The sequence below is a fragment of the Colobus angolensis genome, unplaced genomic scaffold (genome assembly GCF_000951035.1).
Source record: "Colobus angolensis palliatus isolate OR3802 unplaced genomic scaffold, Cang.pa_1.0 Scaffold326, whole genome shotgun sequence".
Classification (NCBI taxonomy): domain Eukaryota; kingdom Metazoa; phylum Chordata; class Mammalia; order Primates; family Cercopithecidae; genus Colobus; species Colobus angolensis.
Window position 1 is genome coordinate 147,073 of NW_012116555.1, and position 17,676 is coordinate 164,748.

Here is a 17,676-nt window from a genome sequence, read left to right on the forward strand (position 1 = left end):
GTCTTAGTAAATTCTTTTTACCAAAGAGAGTCACTAGCCACTGCTCACCTGTGACAAGAACCTCCCAACCCACCTTTCCCTCAGTACAGGTTCCCATAGTGCCTAGGAACCTTCACTATACCAGTTACTATATTATAATCTGTTCACTTAGGTCTTCTCAGGAGACTGTCAACTCCTTGAAGATAGGGCCCTGACTTATTTCTATATTCACCTAGCACAAAATATATGGTTACCCCAAAACCCGTTTCCCAACAACCAGTTTATAAGAATTAAAATCAGTTCAGTTACCTGTTTGATCTATTTAACTAAATCAGGGTAAAGGGGTAACATACTTTACAATGACTTCTATGAAAATCATTATTTTAAATCATTAATTCAAATCTTCAGAATCTTAAAATTATTCAAAATTACTGGAATTCTTTTGGTCATCAAGAAAAATACCCAATTATTAAATAAAGCACTGTTTAGCTATACAAATAGGATACCATACAGCTGCAAAAAACAAAAACAAACAAACAAACCAAAAAAACCAAGTTGTTCTTCAAGTAATGATAAGATGAACAAGATACACTGGTATCTGAATAAAAGGCAAGATGTAAAAGGAAGGGTAGCACATACTAACATCTATACACAATACCACAAACAAGAATAAATAACTTACATTTGCCTATGTAAGCAGAGAACCTTCTGAAAAAGAGACAAAACTAGTAACAGTTGTTTAGACGTTCTGTGTGTGGGCATGTATTTTGTCAGAGAACAAATGACTAGGCAAATGAAGGATTGGATAAATGAGAAACATCACTTTCTTTTCACACTGTGGGATTTTTCTTTTTTTTGTTTTTGAGATGAAGTCTTGCTCTGTCACCCAGGCTGGAGTGCAGTGGCGCAATCTTGGCTCACTGCAAGCTCCGCCTCCCAGGTTCACGCCATTCTCCTGCCTCAGCCTCCCAGTAGCTGGGACTACAGGCGCCTGCACACTGTGGGATTTTTAAACCATGTGGATATTTTAGCTTTCCAAAAATCAAAAATTGATTTTAAAAAATACACGTAAAAAAAGACCTACTCAAATCACATTATGGTGCAAGTCTGAAACAACAATAACAACAACAAAATCACCTTTCTGACCTAGAAACAGTAACCTAGGAAGAATTTTGAGTAGCTCTTTAGCTTCCCCCTAAAAAATTAAACGTAAACATTGCTGAATAACATACTACAGGGCCTACAGGGACTTAAAGTAATAAAAAGCAAACTTTGGCTACAATAGGGAGATAGCCGGTCTACAATGAAGGACAAAGTCTTTGATTTCTTTTACAAACTTGCAGACTTTCAAACTCTTAAACATGATTAATAAAAATAAGCATATTAAAAATGTTTGTCTTCCATATTTGTTATTCTATATTCAGCAATTCAATGATCTAATAAGCACTGAAGGACAGTCACAGGGATGTACATACATTTTATAGAAATAAGCACTTTTAGTTTGTTTGACTTTGACATGTACAACCAAAGTGGGCAAAAAACATGCAAAAGGTAGGTTAATTTGTGAGACATTTTATTTAAATATGAGCTTTTGAAGGCATGAAGTAAAGGTAAGGAACTCTGTAACAAGTAACAGTTTAAATTCAACATACAACCTGAGAACTTAAGACTACAACATTTGAGACGCTCCCGTACATTATACACAAGAGTTAGATACCTTCCCCACCAAAAAACAAATAAACAAACAACAACAACAACAACAAAAAACCCACTGAAGAACCCAAGAACCTTTCTCAAGTTTTGTTTTTAAGATATACATTGTATTCACAATTTAAGAGACTTAAGGCTGGGTGTGGTGGCTCACATCTGTAATTTCAGCACTTTGGGAGGCCAAAGAGAGTGGATCACCTGAGGACCACCCTGTCCAACATGATGAAACCCCGTCTCTACTAAAAATACAAAATTTGGCCAGGTGAGGTGGTGGGCGCCTGTAGTCCCAGTCCCAGCTACTCAGGAGGATGAGGCAGGAGAAATGCTTGAAGCCAGGAGACAGAGGTTGCAGTCAGCCGAGATTGAGAATTAATAACTTAAATGTTCTCTATTTTTTAGAATGTATAAATTAATTGGGAATGATTTCGCTTTGAGTCCACACAGATCTTTTACACTGTTACTGTCCTCTCTAGGTAAGCTCCAAAGCTGGGTGGCTTGGGGGGCAGGGGCAGGCGGGAGGGTACCGTTAGTCTCTGGACTCATCTTGTATTTGTTCTCTGGAGCTGTACTGTTTAATAAGGTCTCCACTAGCCACAAATGGCTACTCAAATAAAAGTTAAAAATGTAGTCTCTCAGTCACACCTGCTACATTTCAAGTGTGCAATAATCAGATGTCTACCATATTGGACAGCATTATAAAAAGTTCTATTGGACAATAATGCTCTGGGAAGTTCCAGGGATAATCTTATGCAAATAACTTATTAGAACAAGATACGGAATTTATAAGGTCAAGAGAAGGTCAAAGTTGGAATAACTACACAAAGGAATGTTCCTAATAAAAATAATTTTAAAAATCATATTTACTCATAAAATGTCTGGCTAACCTAGAGACTAAATCTGAACAGAGCATTAATTCAATTAACAATTATTATCTTAATCATCTTAGATGATTAAGAGGTCTCTGTCTCCAAGATGTTAATAACCTAGAAAAGGAGATATGTTTAGAAAAATAATTGTAGGCTGGGCATGGTGGCTCACACCTGTAATCCTAGCACATTGGGAGGCTGAGGCAGGTGAATCACTTGAGGCCAGGAGTTCAACACCAGCAAGGACAACATGGCGAAACCCCGCACCTCTATTACAAATACAAAAATTAGCAAGGCTTGGTGGTGGGCGGCTGTAATCCCAGAGGCAAGAGAATCGCTTGAACCTGGGAAGCAGAGGTTGCAGTGAGCCAAGATCGCCACTGCACTCCAGCCTGGGTGACAGAGGGAGACTGTGTCTCAAAAAACATAACGAAAATAATAATAATTATAACAAAGTATGATATAAGTACGAAAGCAAGAATAGAAGTGTTCTGGGAAGGCTAAGAAGGGAGCCCTGAATTCTAACTGGACACAAGTGAGGGCAAAGCATCAGGAATGTTCCAGGGAAGAACAGTGTTACAACTGAAAGCACAGACTCCGGGACAGATTCCACCACTTATTAGCAATGTGGTTTTAAGCAATTACTAAATTACCCTATTTCTGTTTTCCCATCTATAAAATGGGACTAACTTTAGTTAATATATATAAAGTTCCTTATTAAAGGGTTAATACACATAAAGTACTTAAAACATTGGCATTGTATGCATTATTAAATGCTAATTATGATATTCATATTATCAGATGCATCAGTTGTGACATTTCTAATCAGATCATTTTAAGGCTCTATTACTAACCAACAGAAGCTAGTAATGAAAAGACTAATATTTCTTTTATTTTCAGTATGTTGGTCAATTAAAGAGAATCTAAAAAAAGCCCAGACTTCCAAAAATAAGAAAGATAACATTCACACCTTTACTATGTGCAAATCTCAGATTGTAGCTGTAACTAAAAAAGCACTTCAGTACAGTAAACATTTTGAACAATGGCATCTAAAGCAAGTTTAGGTCAGTGAGAAACCAAATTAATCATCATGCAGTGTTATTTTAGCTGGCTTGTATAAATATGACAAATCTACCTTGCCAGTACCACCCGTTACCCAAACCCAATACTTCCAAGTGTTAGAGACTCAATGCCTCTCTCCAGGGACAAGCACTTGTGCTAAGCTCAATCAATTAAATTAAGATCCTCTCCCAGGAATTTAGAATTCTCAACTGGGACCCAGGACTGATGGGTTTAGTAAGGAAGCAGAGAGGCTTGGAGTTCAGAGAAGTTCCAATAACTCCTGCTGTTTTTCTCAGAGCTTCCCAGCTTCCTGCTGTTCCTGAAACTTCCTTGTTCAATTCTGTTTTGAATTCCATGGGATCCTCTGGTAGCCAAAAAATTCCTTTTTGGTTAAGCCAGCCAGAATCAGTTCATTTTATTTATACAAAAAGAAGCTTAGCTAACAATACACTTCTTAAAGATTGTATGTATTCTCATATCTCTGAAATCTTAATGAAATTCAATGAGAAATGACACATTTTTTCATCATCTGTATATGCTATTATATGCAAGTATGTAAGTGAGATCTGAAATTTATACCTTGCTTTGGCCTGAAGTATTGTAATGGCTCCCTGCTCCCAAGAGGAGATACTGCCTCTATTTTATTCTTTCATTAAGTGTTTGCCAATTATCTTTTAGTACCCAGATCAATATTCAAAAACATAACAGGTTCCTATTTAATAAAAATAAAGTCCAAACTCTTCTTCAAGAATTCAACCTATTTCTTAGTCTGGGGCAATCAACATTTTGACACTATCTTGTTATGAACCCAATATACATCAGAGATAGCAGCCAAATAATCTGCAGACCTCCAAACATATCACACTTCTCAGCTTATAATGTTCACTCTGCTGAAACACAATGTTGAAAACTTTTCAGACTCCATATATGCAGTTCAAATATCACACTCGATCAAGTTTTTTCAATTTCCTCAAATATTTCTCCCTTTCTATATTCTCATATTTCATTTATACATCCAATAAAGCACTTATTGAATGACTATAAGTTCCTATGTGGGATCTGCTTCACCAAAACACTGTTCACCCTCTAAAGACAAGGGCTACATGCTCCTGAACTATTATTACCTTTAACCTCCAACACAGTATTTTACATGTGTTTTGCATATTCAATTGCTAGATTGAACTGAAAGGGATGCCTTTCTTAGAATCTTATTGATTACTGCTGTGCTATCAAAATTGTCTTAAATATTTTTTCAGAACATTACAAACTGCTAATCTGTGGTATTAAAATTATTTTTAGAAGAATGATGACACTTTTCTTCTTGGCACTTCATAACTAATCATAAGCACTTACATGACATGGTGAAAAACCTCAGTTAATGCATCCCCTTCATACTGTTTTAAATGCCGTAACAATTTGCTTCCACAACAGCTTCCCCGATAGAAGGAAGCAGTGCGAGTTTGGGGACAAAAAAAAGCATACCAAAGTCAACATACATTTTTTAAAAAGAATGTACTTCTCCTACCAATTCTCAAAGCTTCCCCAATAGAAGGAAGTAGTGAGAGTTCTGAGGTGAAAAATAGCATACCAAAGTCAACATACATTTTTAAAAAGAATGTACTTTTCCCATTAATTCTCAAAGTACAAGAAGAGCACAGAAGCACAAAATAATTTTCAGTACATTTTGTTAGCTGAACAACTTTGTGGTTTTCAAGATGGTCTTAAAAACAGATGGTGTTCTATCTTTTACACATTGTTGTGGTACACAAACTGTACATAAATTTAATGTTCTATTAAATTACCCAATAAATATTACGTACGCCCATCATTACTGTGCTGTAAAAATACAGAACAGACTTTTAAACTCAAGATGCTAATAATCTGTTTTTTTAAAAAAGGAGGGATATAATTTGAAAACTGTAAAGCTATGCAAAGACAAAAATTAAAACACATGTAATTTTACACAGAATTTATGCCTCTGAAACCTATTTCTATTTTAATTTACATTAGGTTATATTTTTTAAAAATTTCTTGAAATACGCCTTTTCCTCATTAGAATCCCAAATAAAAATATTAATAACAACTGTCTAGAACTGATACTTGTATCAAGCAGAGTGCTAAGAACTTATACATGTATTTTCTTATTTAATATCAATCCTAGAAGGAACCAAGTTCATATATGAGGAAATTAAAATTGAGACAGACTTAGTAATTTGCCTGTTGTCACAGAGGTAGAAACTCAAAGAACAGGGTTATAAATTTAGATCTGCTTTACTGCAGACCCCATGCTGTGAACCATGTGTCTCAGTGCAGAAAACATTTAAATTAAATGTCCCACTGGCTTCTAGAGGGGGAGGCGGGATTTCAATTCCTTCTGTAAACAAAAAATTTTTATTCAACACTAAGTCTGTAAGAATCCCTAACAGTTAATTTTGGTCACAAGAAAAGAAGATAAACAGATCAGTGTTTTAAAGTAAACATAAGTTCCCTGTTAAATATTACCTAGAGATCTGAAGAATATTTTTTAAAGGTATTGCAAAGCCAGCATTAAATCTGTTAATGTTACAGACCAATGTTTAGACCAATATTCTTCATGCATATGAATGTGAAAAATCAATCTAAATACAATCATATCAATAATATATTATATAAGGATGCAAAAACAAATTAATGCGACAGGTCAGACTCCAGAAATAGATCCAAACACATAAGGCCAATTATTATTAGAAAGGGTTCCAAGTCAATTCAATGACAAAAGATAAGGCTTTTTTACCAAATGGTGCTGTATCAAATTAACTACATAGGGAAAAAAATGAACCTGTAAAGAAAAAATTCATATGACCACCTCATATGACCTTTTTTGCACTTTACATAACACATAAAATTTGAGATGGATCATAAACCTCAAGTTAGAACCACAAAGCTCCTAGAAGAAGCAAAAGACTCTGACTGTGACCCCTTTGCATAGGCCAAGATTTCTCAGACCACAAATGTATGTGCTAGAAAAAAAAAAAAAAAGATAAATTAGCCTTATCAAAACTAAAAAACCCAGCCCATCAAAAAACATCATTAAAAATTAATTAGGGCCAGGCATGGTGGCTGCCTGTAATCCTAGTACCTCGGGAGGCCAAGGCAGGTGGATTACTTGAGGTCAGGAGTTTAAGACCAGTCTGGCCAACATGGTGAAACTCTCATCTCTACTCAAAATAGAAAAATCAGCCGAGTGTGGTGGCACGTACCTGTAATCCCAGCTACTCGGGAGGCTGAAGCAAGAGAATCGCTTGAACCTGGGAGGCGGAGGTTGCAGTGAGCTGAGACTGTGACACTGCACTCCAGCCTGGGTGACAGAGTGAGACTTCATCTCAAATAATAACAATAATAATAATAATAATAATTAGGCAAACCATAGACTGAGAGAAAATATCTGAAGTACATATCTCTAACAATAATCTTGTGTCCAGAATATATAAAACATCCCTATAAATCATTAATAAAGAGCAAACAACCCACGAAAGCTATGGGCAAAAGACCTGAAGTGCTATCCAAAAAACAAAGATACACAAATAGCCAATAAGCACATGAAAGGGAGAAAGAATACCATTAGTCATCAAGCAAATATAATCAAAAGTCACACTGAGATGCCATTTCACATCCACTAAAATGACCAAAAACAAAAGGACTGCCCACATAAAATACTGGAGATGTGGAGCAATGGGAAGTCTCATACATAGCTGGTGGAAGTGCAAAGATTGCACAACCACTTAGAAAACTATCTGAAAGTTTCTTATAAAAATAAACGTACATCTTTCCAATGACAATTTAATTCCTGAGCTATTTGCTCAAAAGAAATAAAAATATGTGACACACACACACACACACAAAAGTATACAAGAACATAGGAGACTTATTCCTAATAGTCAAAAACAGGAAACTCAAATATCCGTTAATAAAAGAACAGACAAATTGTGGTATATTCATGGTCAACACCGATCAGTTGACTAATAAAAAAAGAATAAACGTGTGCAATAACAGAGATGAATCTCAGAAACATACTGAGTGAAGAGGCCAAAACAGACAAAATTAAGCCATCATGAGAGAAATCAGAAAGTGATTGCAAAAGGTGGATGAAGATGGGAGAGAGGCGGGAATTAGAAAGAACCTAACTGGTTAGAGTCTCAAGGGAACTTTTTGAGGCATTACAGATATTCTAAACTTACTTTGGGGCTATGGTCACACTCTGTATCATTTGTCAAAATTCATGAAAGTTAATATTTAAGATCCATGTATTTTATTATACATAAATTATGCTGTAATTTCTTAAGCGAAAAAAAGAATCTTAAGATGAAGCATTAAGGCAAAACACCAAAAACACTAACGACTTATGTTTGACACACTTCATTTCATGGTAGCTAGATAAATTAGAAATAAAGTTCTTATTAACAATAAATATTAATGTAACCTTACTTGCTTTATTTGAAAAGAAATGTATCTCACTTTACAAGGGAGACAAGAAAGCTTAATTGTAAAATTTACTGCTGTATTCATCATCTCAGGCATCCACTTTCATTTTCAAAGTGAGATGTCTCTAAGACTCTTACAAAAAGCATGGACAGCATTCAGAAAGATCGCATTTTAAAATTCAGAGCACTTAACAGAATTAAATAATAAAAAAAAAAACTCGACACATTTGTTTAACATTACCTGGGTACTGGACACTTTCAAGAATTACAAAGAAAACACTAGACTGTCATTATAAAAGGTACAGATTATTGAAAAATGCAATTTGACAAGGCAAAAATTAAATTTAAAACTGAGAAACATATTTCTTAGAAATTGTCATAAAAGAATAGATCAAGTCTGGTGAAGACAGATGAAGAGCATGTGTGTGTGGCCTGCAACATTATGTTAGGGAGTAAAAAGGTAGAAAGGAAAACAACAACCCAACAACTGTCCATCTCTAGGAAATTCCTAATTCCATAAACGTGTCCACTGATAATGGTATACTTACTGACAAGAAACAAGGTCCATAAAACATTAATGTCGGCCAGGCGCAGTGGCTCACACCTGTAATCCCAGCACTTTAGGAGGCCGAGGCAGGTGGATCACCTGGAGTTTGAGGTGTTAAGGAGTTTGAGACCAGCCTGTCCAACGTATCTGAAACCCCGTCTCTACTAAAAATACAAAAAATTATGTTGGTGGTGAGCGCCTGTAATCCCAGCTACTTAGGCTGAGGCAGGAGAATCACTTGAACGTGGGAGGCAGAGGTTGCAGTGAGCCGAAATCGTACCACTGCACTCCTAGCCTGGGGAACTCCATTGTATTTAACTGGTGTTACTCGTCTGGAGACTGTCTCAAAAAACAAAAAAAAACCAAACCATTAATGTCTGTGCCTGTGGATGTGTGTTTGCTGAGAGTAAGTACATACATGTGTAGTTATTCAATAATTCATGTAAGACAAAACCTAGGAGGATTTGGACAAAAATGTTAATAAGTGTTATTTCTGGGTGGTAAGGTTTATAGATGATTTGCACTGTCATCATTATTACTCTGTGAACTGCCTACGTCTGCAGTATCTGCTGGAAATACAATGCAAACTAATAACCAATTTCAATTATTTTGTAGCCAAATTGTAAATCAAAAAGTGAAATTAACTTAAATAAATTTTATATACTGAATATATTAAAATTCTACCATTTCAACATGTAATCAATATTAAACGAAATAGTTTACTTCTTTTTTGTACTAAGTCTTAGAAATCCAGTGTGTATTTCATACTTACTCAACATCTCAATTTGAATTAATTACATTTCAACTGCTCAATAGCCCATGTGGCTAGTGGCTACCAACTACCATACTGGACAGTGCAGGACTAAGTCTTTAATAATCAGCACTGTATTTTTTAATGAGTAAGACACAGTATTTTTTAAATAAGTCACTTGACTGCTATCAGAGCTTTTTCCAAAGTCTCACAGCTGTGTATTACATAATGTTCTGGATTACTCCAAACTGTTCCTAGCACTCCATGGAAGATTCTTGTTTTTGTAAATGAACAGGTTGATGTAAAGTTTATGGAATAAAGAGATACAACATAAAAATCAAACTACAATGTAGCACTAACATAAGTCTTCCTACAGATATGTATGTGGGTGTACACATGAAGCCAACCCCTAATTTCCAGATTTTCTAACAGTGAATTTCTGATAGTTAAATTCAATAGTTACTGACCATACTATGAACATTACTTTGAGCTCCCTTAATATTAGATTATGATAATTCGGTTTATGTTTAATCAAATAAAGTTAAAAGCTTCTCAAACTTTCTTAGGTCTTTCTCAAAAATAGGAAAAAGATAATAATTAGTAGCATTAAACAAGACTTAAAAAATTAAGAATTCATTCTGTGTGCCTTCAATAAACCTAAAAATTCCTATTGGAGGAATATTCTCTCCTGTGGAGGAAAAAAGTTAAGAATTATATTGGACTTCTCTGTAGAAATCATGCAAACAAGGAGAGAGTGGAGCGAAAGAGTGAAGTGAAATATTTAAAGTGCTGAAAGAAAAAAATACAACCGCCTAAAATTCTGTATCCAGCACAATTATCCTTCAAACATGAAAGAGAAATAATTTTTCGATTGAAAATTGAAGAAATTTGTTACCGATATGCCTAGCAAAAAATGTTTAAACATTCCTTAGAGAAAGAAAATTATAGAGGTCAGAAACTTGAATACACATATATACAGAAAAAATATTGTTAGAGAAGGGATAAATGGTAAATAATTTTTTTCTTTTTAATTGATCTAACAGATAATAGTTTGATTAAAATAACAATAGATACAATGTATTCAGTGATTACACCTTTTAGATAAATAAAATTAATGACAGTGGGGAGGGATGGGAGGAAGAAAATGGGAATATTGTGTTCTAAGGTACCTCTACTATTCACAAAGCACTAGAGTATAATTTGAAACTAGACCGAGATTAGTTGTACATACATATTGCAAACTACAGGGTTGCAACTACTTAAAAAATTGTAAACATAAGTATAACTGCTGTTAGAAAAAGAGACAATGGAATCACATAAAATGCTCAATTAAAACTAAAGAATGGAAGAAGAAAAAAGACTAAGGACAACAAAAACAGTTACAGTTGATATTAATGCAACTGTCAATAATCATATGTGAATGGTCTAAATACACCAATTTAAAAAAGACTGTCAGAATGGGTTAAAAAATAACAACCCAACTCTATATAGTCTACAAGAAACCTATTTTACTCATTTCCAATTTTTATTTTAGGTTCAGGGAGTACACGTGCAGGTTTGTTATATGGGTAATTGCACATCACAGGGGTTTGGTGTACAGGTGATTGTAACCCAGGTAATCAGCATAGTATCCCACTGGTAGTTTTTAAATCTTCATCCTTCTCCTACCACCCCACCCTCAAGTAGGCCTCGGTGTCTGCTGTTGTATTCTTTGCATCCATGTGTACTCAATGAAGACACCCATTTTAAATATAAAAACACAGAGACTAGTTAAAAGCAAAGGGATAGAGAAAGACAGACCTTGCTAACACTAACTGAAGGAAAGTTGGAGCAGCTATATTAATTTCAGGCAAAGTATGCTTCAGAGTAAATATGTATACACACACGTACATACATACATATATATGCACACACATCAAAGATAAAAAGGGACACCACATAATGATAAAGGGTCAATTATACAAAAAGACACAATAATCTGTAATATGTATGCAGTTAACAATACAGTGTCAAAATACATGAGGCAAAAGCCCACATAACTACAAGGACAAATATAGATAGATCCTCTATTTTAGAGACTTCGACACCCCTCTACCAGTAATTGACAAGTGGGCAAAAAATCAGGAAGGATAGAACTGAATTGCACAGCACCAATCAACTGGATCTAGTTGACATTTATAGAATGCAGCTTCTAACGACAGCGCAACACACATTCTTCTCAAGCACATATGGAACAATCACCAAAAAAGACCACATTTTGGGCCATAAAACACACCTTAACAAATTTAAAAGAACAGAAATCACACAAAGTATGCTCCCAGACCATAATGGAATTGAATCATAAATTAGTAACAGACAGGAAAATTCGGAAATATTTCTAAACATACTTCTAAATAATTAATGAGTCAAAGAAGTCTCAAGAGAAATTTTAAAATATTCTAAACTAAATTAAGATGAAAATATAACTCCTGAAAATGAGTACAATGCAGCAAAAGCAGAAATGTGCTAGAAAAGAAAAAGGATTTAAAATCAATAACCTAAGCATCTAACTTACGAAACTAGAAAATTAAACGCAACGTTAGCAGATGAAAAGAAAAAAAAGAATTATAGCAGAAATCAATGCAACTGAAAATAGGAAATCAATACAGAAATGAAAGTCAATAAAATTGATAAGCTTCTAACCAGCTTAATCAAGAAAAAAGAGAAAAGACACAAAACACTAACATAAAAACAGAGGAGGCGGCCGGGCGTGGTGGCTCACACCTGAATACCAGCACTTTGGGAGGCCAAGGCAGGCGGATCATGAGGTCAGGAGATCGAGACCATCCTGGTTAACATGCTGAAACCAACATTTTAATTTTGCATTAAAAATACAAAAAAAGAAAAAAAATTAGCCAGCGTGGTGGCAGGTGCCTGTAGTCCTGGCTACTTGGGAGGCTGAGGCAGGAGAATGGCATGAATCCAGGAGGCGGAGCTTGCCACTGCACTCCAGCCTGGGTGACGGAGCAAGAAAGACTCCATCTCAAAAAATAAAAAAATAAAAAATAATTAAACAAAAGAAGAGGCCTATCACTACTGATCTTCCAGACATTAAAAGACTAACAAGGAATATTCTGAAAAACTCTATGCCTACAAATTTTAGTAATCTAGATTAAATGGGTCAATTCCTGGAAGACACAATCTATCAAAATTTACACAAAAACTAGACAATCTGAATAGGCCTACAACTATTTGAAAATTGGATTATTAATAACTTTCCAAAGCAAAAAACACCATAGCAGATGGTTTCACTGGTGAATTCTAAACATATAAGGAATACATGATACAAATCTCTCTAGAAATAGAAGCAGAAGGACTACTTCGTAACTATTTTGTAAAGCCAGCATTAAGCTAATACCAACACCAGACAAAGAGTTAACAAAAAAGGAAAACTGCAAACCAATATCTCTCATGAACAAAGATGGAAAAAAAATCAACAACATATTAGCAAATTGAACCCAACAATATATAAGAATTACACATCAAAACCAAGTGAAATTTATTCTAGGTATGCAAGGTTGGCTCAACACTCAAAAATCAACCAATGTAATCTATCATATCAACAGGCTAAAGAAAAACCAAATGATCATATGAACAGATACAGTAAAAGCATAGTCCTTCATAATAAAAAAAAAAAAAAATCAAGAATAGCAGGGAACTTCCTCAACTTGATAAAAGCATATCCATCAATAACCTGCAGCTAACCCCATACTTAATGGAGAAAAAGTAGGTAATTCCTCCCCTAATACTGGGAACAAAGTAAAAATGTTTCCTCTCACCACTCCTATTCCATATTATTCTAGAAGTTCTAGCTAATGCAACACAATAAACGGTATATGGATTGAGAAGGAAGAAATAAAACTGTCTTTGTTTGCAGATGACACACTTATCAACGTAGAAAATCCTAAAGAATCAAAGAAACAAAAACTTCTGGAAACCAATAAGCTTTTATATCAAGCAAGGTTGTAGCATAACCAAAGTTAATATGCAAAGTCAACTGCTTGCCTGTGTACCAGGAATGAACAATTAACACCTGAAATTAAAAACACAGCACTAGTTACATTAGTACCAAAAAAAATTTCTGTATAAATCTAATAAATAAGTACAGGATCTACATGACTACAAAATTTTGATGAAAGAAATCAAGGATGACCTAAACAGGAGGTATTTCAGGTTCACATAGGAAAAAATTACTGCTCAGATGTCAATTTTCCACAAATGGATCTATAGATTCAATAGAACCCCAGTCAAAATCCTAGTTATTTTGTGGATATCAAAAAACTGAAAGATACGGAAAGGAAAAAGACTCAAAATAGTCAACACAATGCTGAAGAGTAACATCAGAGGACTGACACTACCTGTCTTCAAGACTTACTACAAAGCTGCAGTAATCAGGCAGTGTGGCCTTGTTGAGAGAAAACACAAATAGACAAAATAGCCTGGTGGCCCAGAAGTAGACCCATACAAACGCAGTCATATGATCTTTGACAAAGGAGCAAAGGCAATCCAACAAAGAACTGATAACAATCTTCTCAACAAGTGGTAAAAAACTAGACATCCACATGCCAAAAAAAAAAAAAATCTAGGCACTGACCTTACAACTTACACAGAAATTAACTCAAAATGGATGAAAGATGTAAATGTCAATTGCAAAACTATTAAGAGTTCTAGAAGAGAACATAAGACAAAACTTGGGTGACCTGGGGGTCGGTGGTGACTTTTTAGATACAATACCAAAAACATAATCAATCCATGAAAGAAAAAGTTGATGAACTGGATGGACTTTGTTACAATCAAAAACTTCTTTCTGTGAGACATTGATAAAAGAATGAAAAGGCAAGCCATAGACTCAGATAAAAATACATGTGAAACACACAGCTGACACAGGAATTGATTCTGAAACAGACAAAGAACTCTTAAAGCTCATCAATAAGACATAAACATACCCAATAAAAAATCTGACAAAGGACTTGGACATCTCACCAAAGAAGATATACAGATGGCAAATAGTCAAATGAAAAGACGGTCAACATCATATGGCATTAGGGAATTGAGATATGATAGCAAAACTATTAAAATAACTAAAAATCCAAAACACTGGTAAAACCAAACGCTGGTGTGAATGTGGAGCAATAGAAACAGGGAGCCAGTCTGTAAAGGCTACATACTGTATGATTCCAACTATACGACATTCTGGGAAAGGCAAAACTATAGAAAATGTTAAAAAAAAAAAAAAAATCAGTGGGTGCTAGGATTTCAGCAGGGAGGGGCGGGAGGAATAAGCGCAGTGCAAGGTATTTTTTGGGCAGTTAAACTACTCTGGTATGACACTGTAATGGTGGACATGATGTTCTGTACTTGTGAAACCGAAACCCAAAGATCTGTACAATACAAAGACTCAAACCTAAGGTCAACTACAAACTTTAGTTAATAATGTATCAATACTGGATCATCAATTGTAACAAATTTACCTAATACAAAGTGTTATTAATAGGAGAAACTGAAGAGGGAGTAGGGAAGGAGACAGAGTATATGGGAACCCTCTGCACTTTCTGCACCATTTTCCTGTAAATGTAAAACTGCTCTAAAAAATACGACTATTTCATTTTTAAAAAATGTAAGCCAGCTATCTATATTGAGCAAGCAGTCCTTCAAATATAAATATAAACAAACAACCAAGAATAATAAGACAACTGAGGAAAACCAGCAGCAAAGAGTAGAGGGACTACAATGAATACACAGTGCAGGTGACTTGACAAAAAAAAAATTAATAGGAATTTAAAAAAATCTATCTGCATCTTCAGAAATGTTAAGTATTATTGTAAAGAGCCCACAAAAGAGCAGGTTGCTATTAAAATAGATCAATTAGCAATTATACAAATGATTTCATGGAAAATAAAAAAAGTAACTTTTTACCATCAAAAGTTCAAGACTGATAAAAAGAGTCAAGATAAACTTTACAAAATCTGGCATTCAATCAAAAATTGCCAAACATGCAGGAAAAAAACAAAAACAAAAACAGGAAAAGATGACCAATAGTGAAAATAGGAATAAAACAAAAACTGACTCAGATGATAGCAGACAGGACATTAGAACAGTTGTTATATCTGTAGTCCATATATTTAAAAACGGAGCTAGAGCAAAGACTGAACATGTATTTTAAAAACACACAAATCAAACTTCTAGAAATGAAAACCACAATGTCTGAAATGAAAAATACAGTGGATGGTTTTAATGGCAGGTATTGTAGCCAAAATATTTGTGAATTTAAAGGCATAGCAACAGCTGCTATCCAAAAATACACAGAAAAGGAAAAAGTGAGGAGGAGGAGGAAGATGAGGAGGAGAGGGAGGAAAAAAATGCTGTACAGCAGTGAGGTATGGGACAACTTCAAGCAGTCTAATATCTGAAATTCAAGCCCAGTAGGGCCGGGGAAAAAAAAGTAGATACTTGAAAAAATCATGTCTGAAGTTTCCAAACTTGATGTAAACTTAGTTAACATCCAGCACGATAAAGAATAATAAAACTGCACGAAGGCACATTATAATTGGATCCCTTCAAACTAGTAGTAAAGAGAAAAATCAGAAAAGCAGTCAGAGAAAAAAAGATACATTATGTATGGAAGATTAAAGAAAAAAACAACAGCAGACTTCTTGCCAGAAATAATGCAAACCAGAAGATACTGGAACAGTATCTTTAAAGAACAGAAGGAAAAACCTATCAACCTATAATTCTATACCCAGAGAAAACGACTTTCAAGAATTGGGATAAAATATAGACTTTTAAGTTATGTCAACCTGAGAGAATTTATAAGTAGCAGACCTGCACTACAAGAAACATTTTAAAACAAGGAAAGAAAAAAATAGTTATCCTTCTCACTGAAAGAAAATGATACCAGAGAAATACCTAGATCTAGACAGATGAATTAAGGGCACCAGAAATGATAACCAAGTGAATAAATACAAGGTTTTTTCCCTTACTATTTAAATGTTTCTAAAAGATAACTGAATCTTTACAGCAAAAACTATAAAAATGTATCATGGAATTTATAACATTTGTAGAAGTAAAATACATGGCAACAAAACAGCATAATAGCTGGTAGGGCTACATCACTGGATGACAGGGATTTTTCTGCTCCAATGTAATCTTATGAGACCTTATTATATATGTGGTCCATCACTGACTGAAACACCATTATGTGATACATGACTGTAACTGGGTATTATTTTGTACTTCAAAAAAAAATGTTAAAGACACGGGTAGTGTATATATAAGAAAAGTATAAAACTATAGAAGAAAACAAGACAAATAATAAAATACTATCTTGCTTTCCAATGGAAAACCTCAATATGTCAATTCTTCCTAAATTAATCTACAAATCCAATGCTACTCCAAGTCAAATCGAATGTTTTTTTGGTAGAGGATAAAGCCTTAAAAAAAAAAAAACAAACACTAAGCATATGCATATTAAAATAGCCAGAAAATACTGAAGAGTAATGAGAGACTCTAATCAAACTGTAGCATCATTATGAAGCTACACTAATTAAAATCCAGTGTACTGGCCAAGAAATAAACAAATGAAAGAAATAGAAGGAACTTCAAAAGTAAGTCTAAGACTTAGGGCTGTCTAATCTCTTGGCTTCCCTGGGCCACATTCAATCGTCTTGGGCCTCACACAAAATACATTAACACTAACAATAGCTGATGAACTTTTAAAAAATTGTAAAAAAAAACCCCTCATGTTTTAAGACTGTACATGAATTTGTCTTGGGCTGCATTCAAAACCGTCCTGGGCCACATGCAGCCCATGGGCCACAGATTGGAAAAGCTTGGTCTACATACTCCTAGTAATTTAGTAAATTATAAAAGCAGCATTTCAGCCAGGCGCAGTGCCTTACGCCTGTAATCCCAGCACTTTGGGAGGCTGAGGCGGGCAGATCATGAGGTGAAGAGATCAAGACCACCCTGGCCAACATGGTGAACCCCGTCTCTACTAAAAATACAAAAGTTAGCTGGGCATGGTGATGCATGACTGTAGTCCCAGCTACTCGGGAGGCTGAGGCAGGAGAATCGCTTGACCCAGGAGGTGGAGCTTGCAGTGACCAGAGATGGCGCCACTACACTCCATCCTGGGTGACAGAGCGAAACTCCATCTAAAAAAAAAAAAAAAAAAAGCATTTCATATGGGTGGGAGAAAATAAATTGCTCAATAAATGGTGTTGGGACAACTAGCCATTTACAAAAATAAAAAGCTGGATTTCT

At 34.9% G+C, this 17,676-nt stretch overlaps 1 protein-coding gene across 1 annotated transcript in view; it reads right to left on the bottom strand.

The window, feature by feature from the left end:
• WASL (Wiskott-Aldrich syndrome-like) overlaps positions 1–17,676 on the bottom strand; it is a 66,262-nt gene that overhangs the window by 36,961 nt on the left and 11,625 nt on the right. The gene's annotated exons all lie outside the window — the stretch shown is intronic.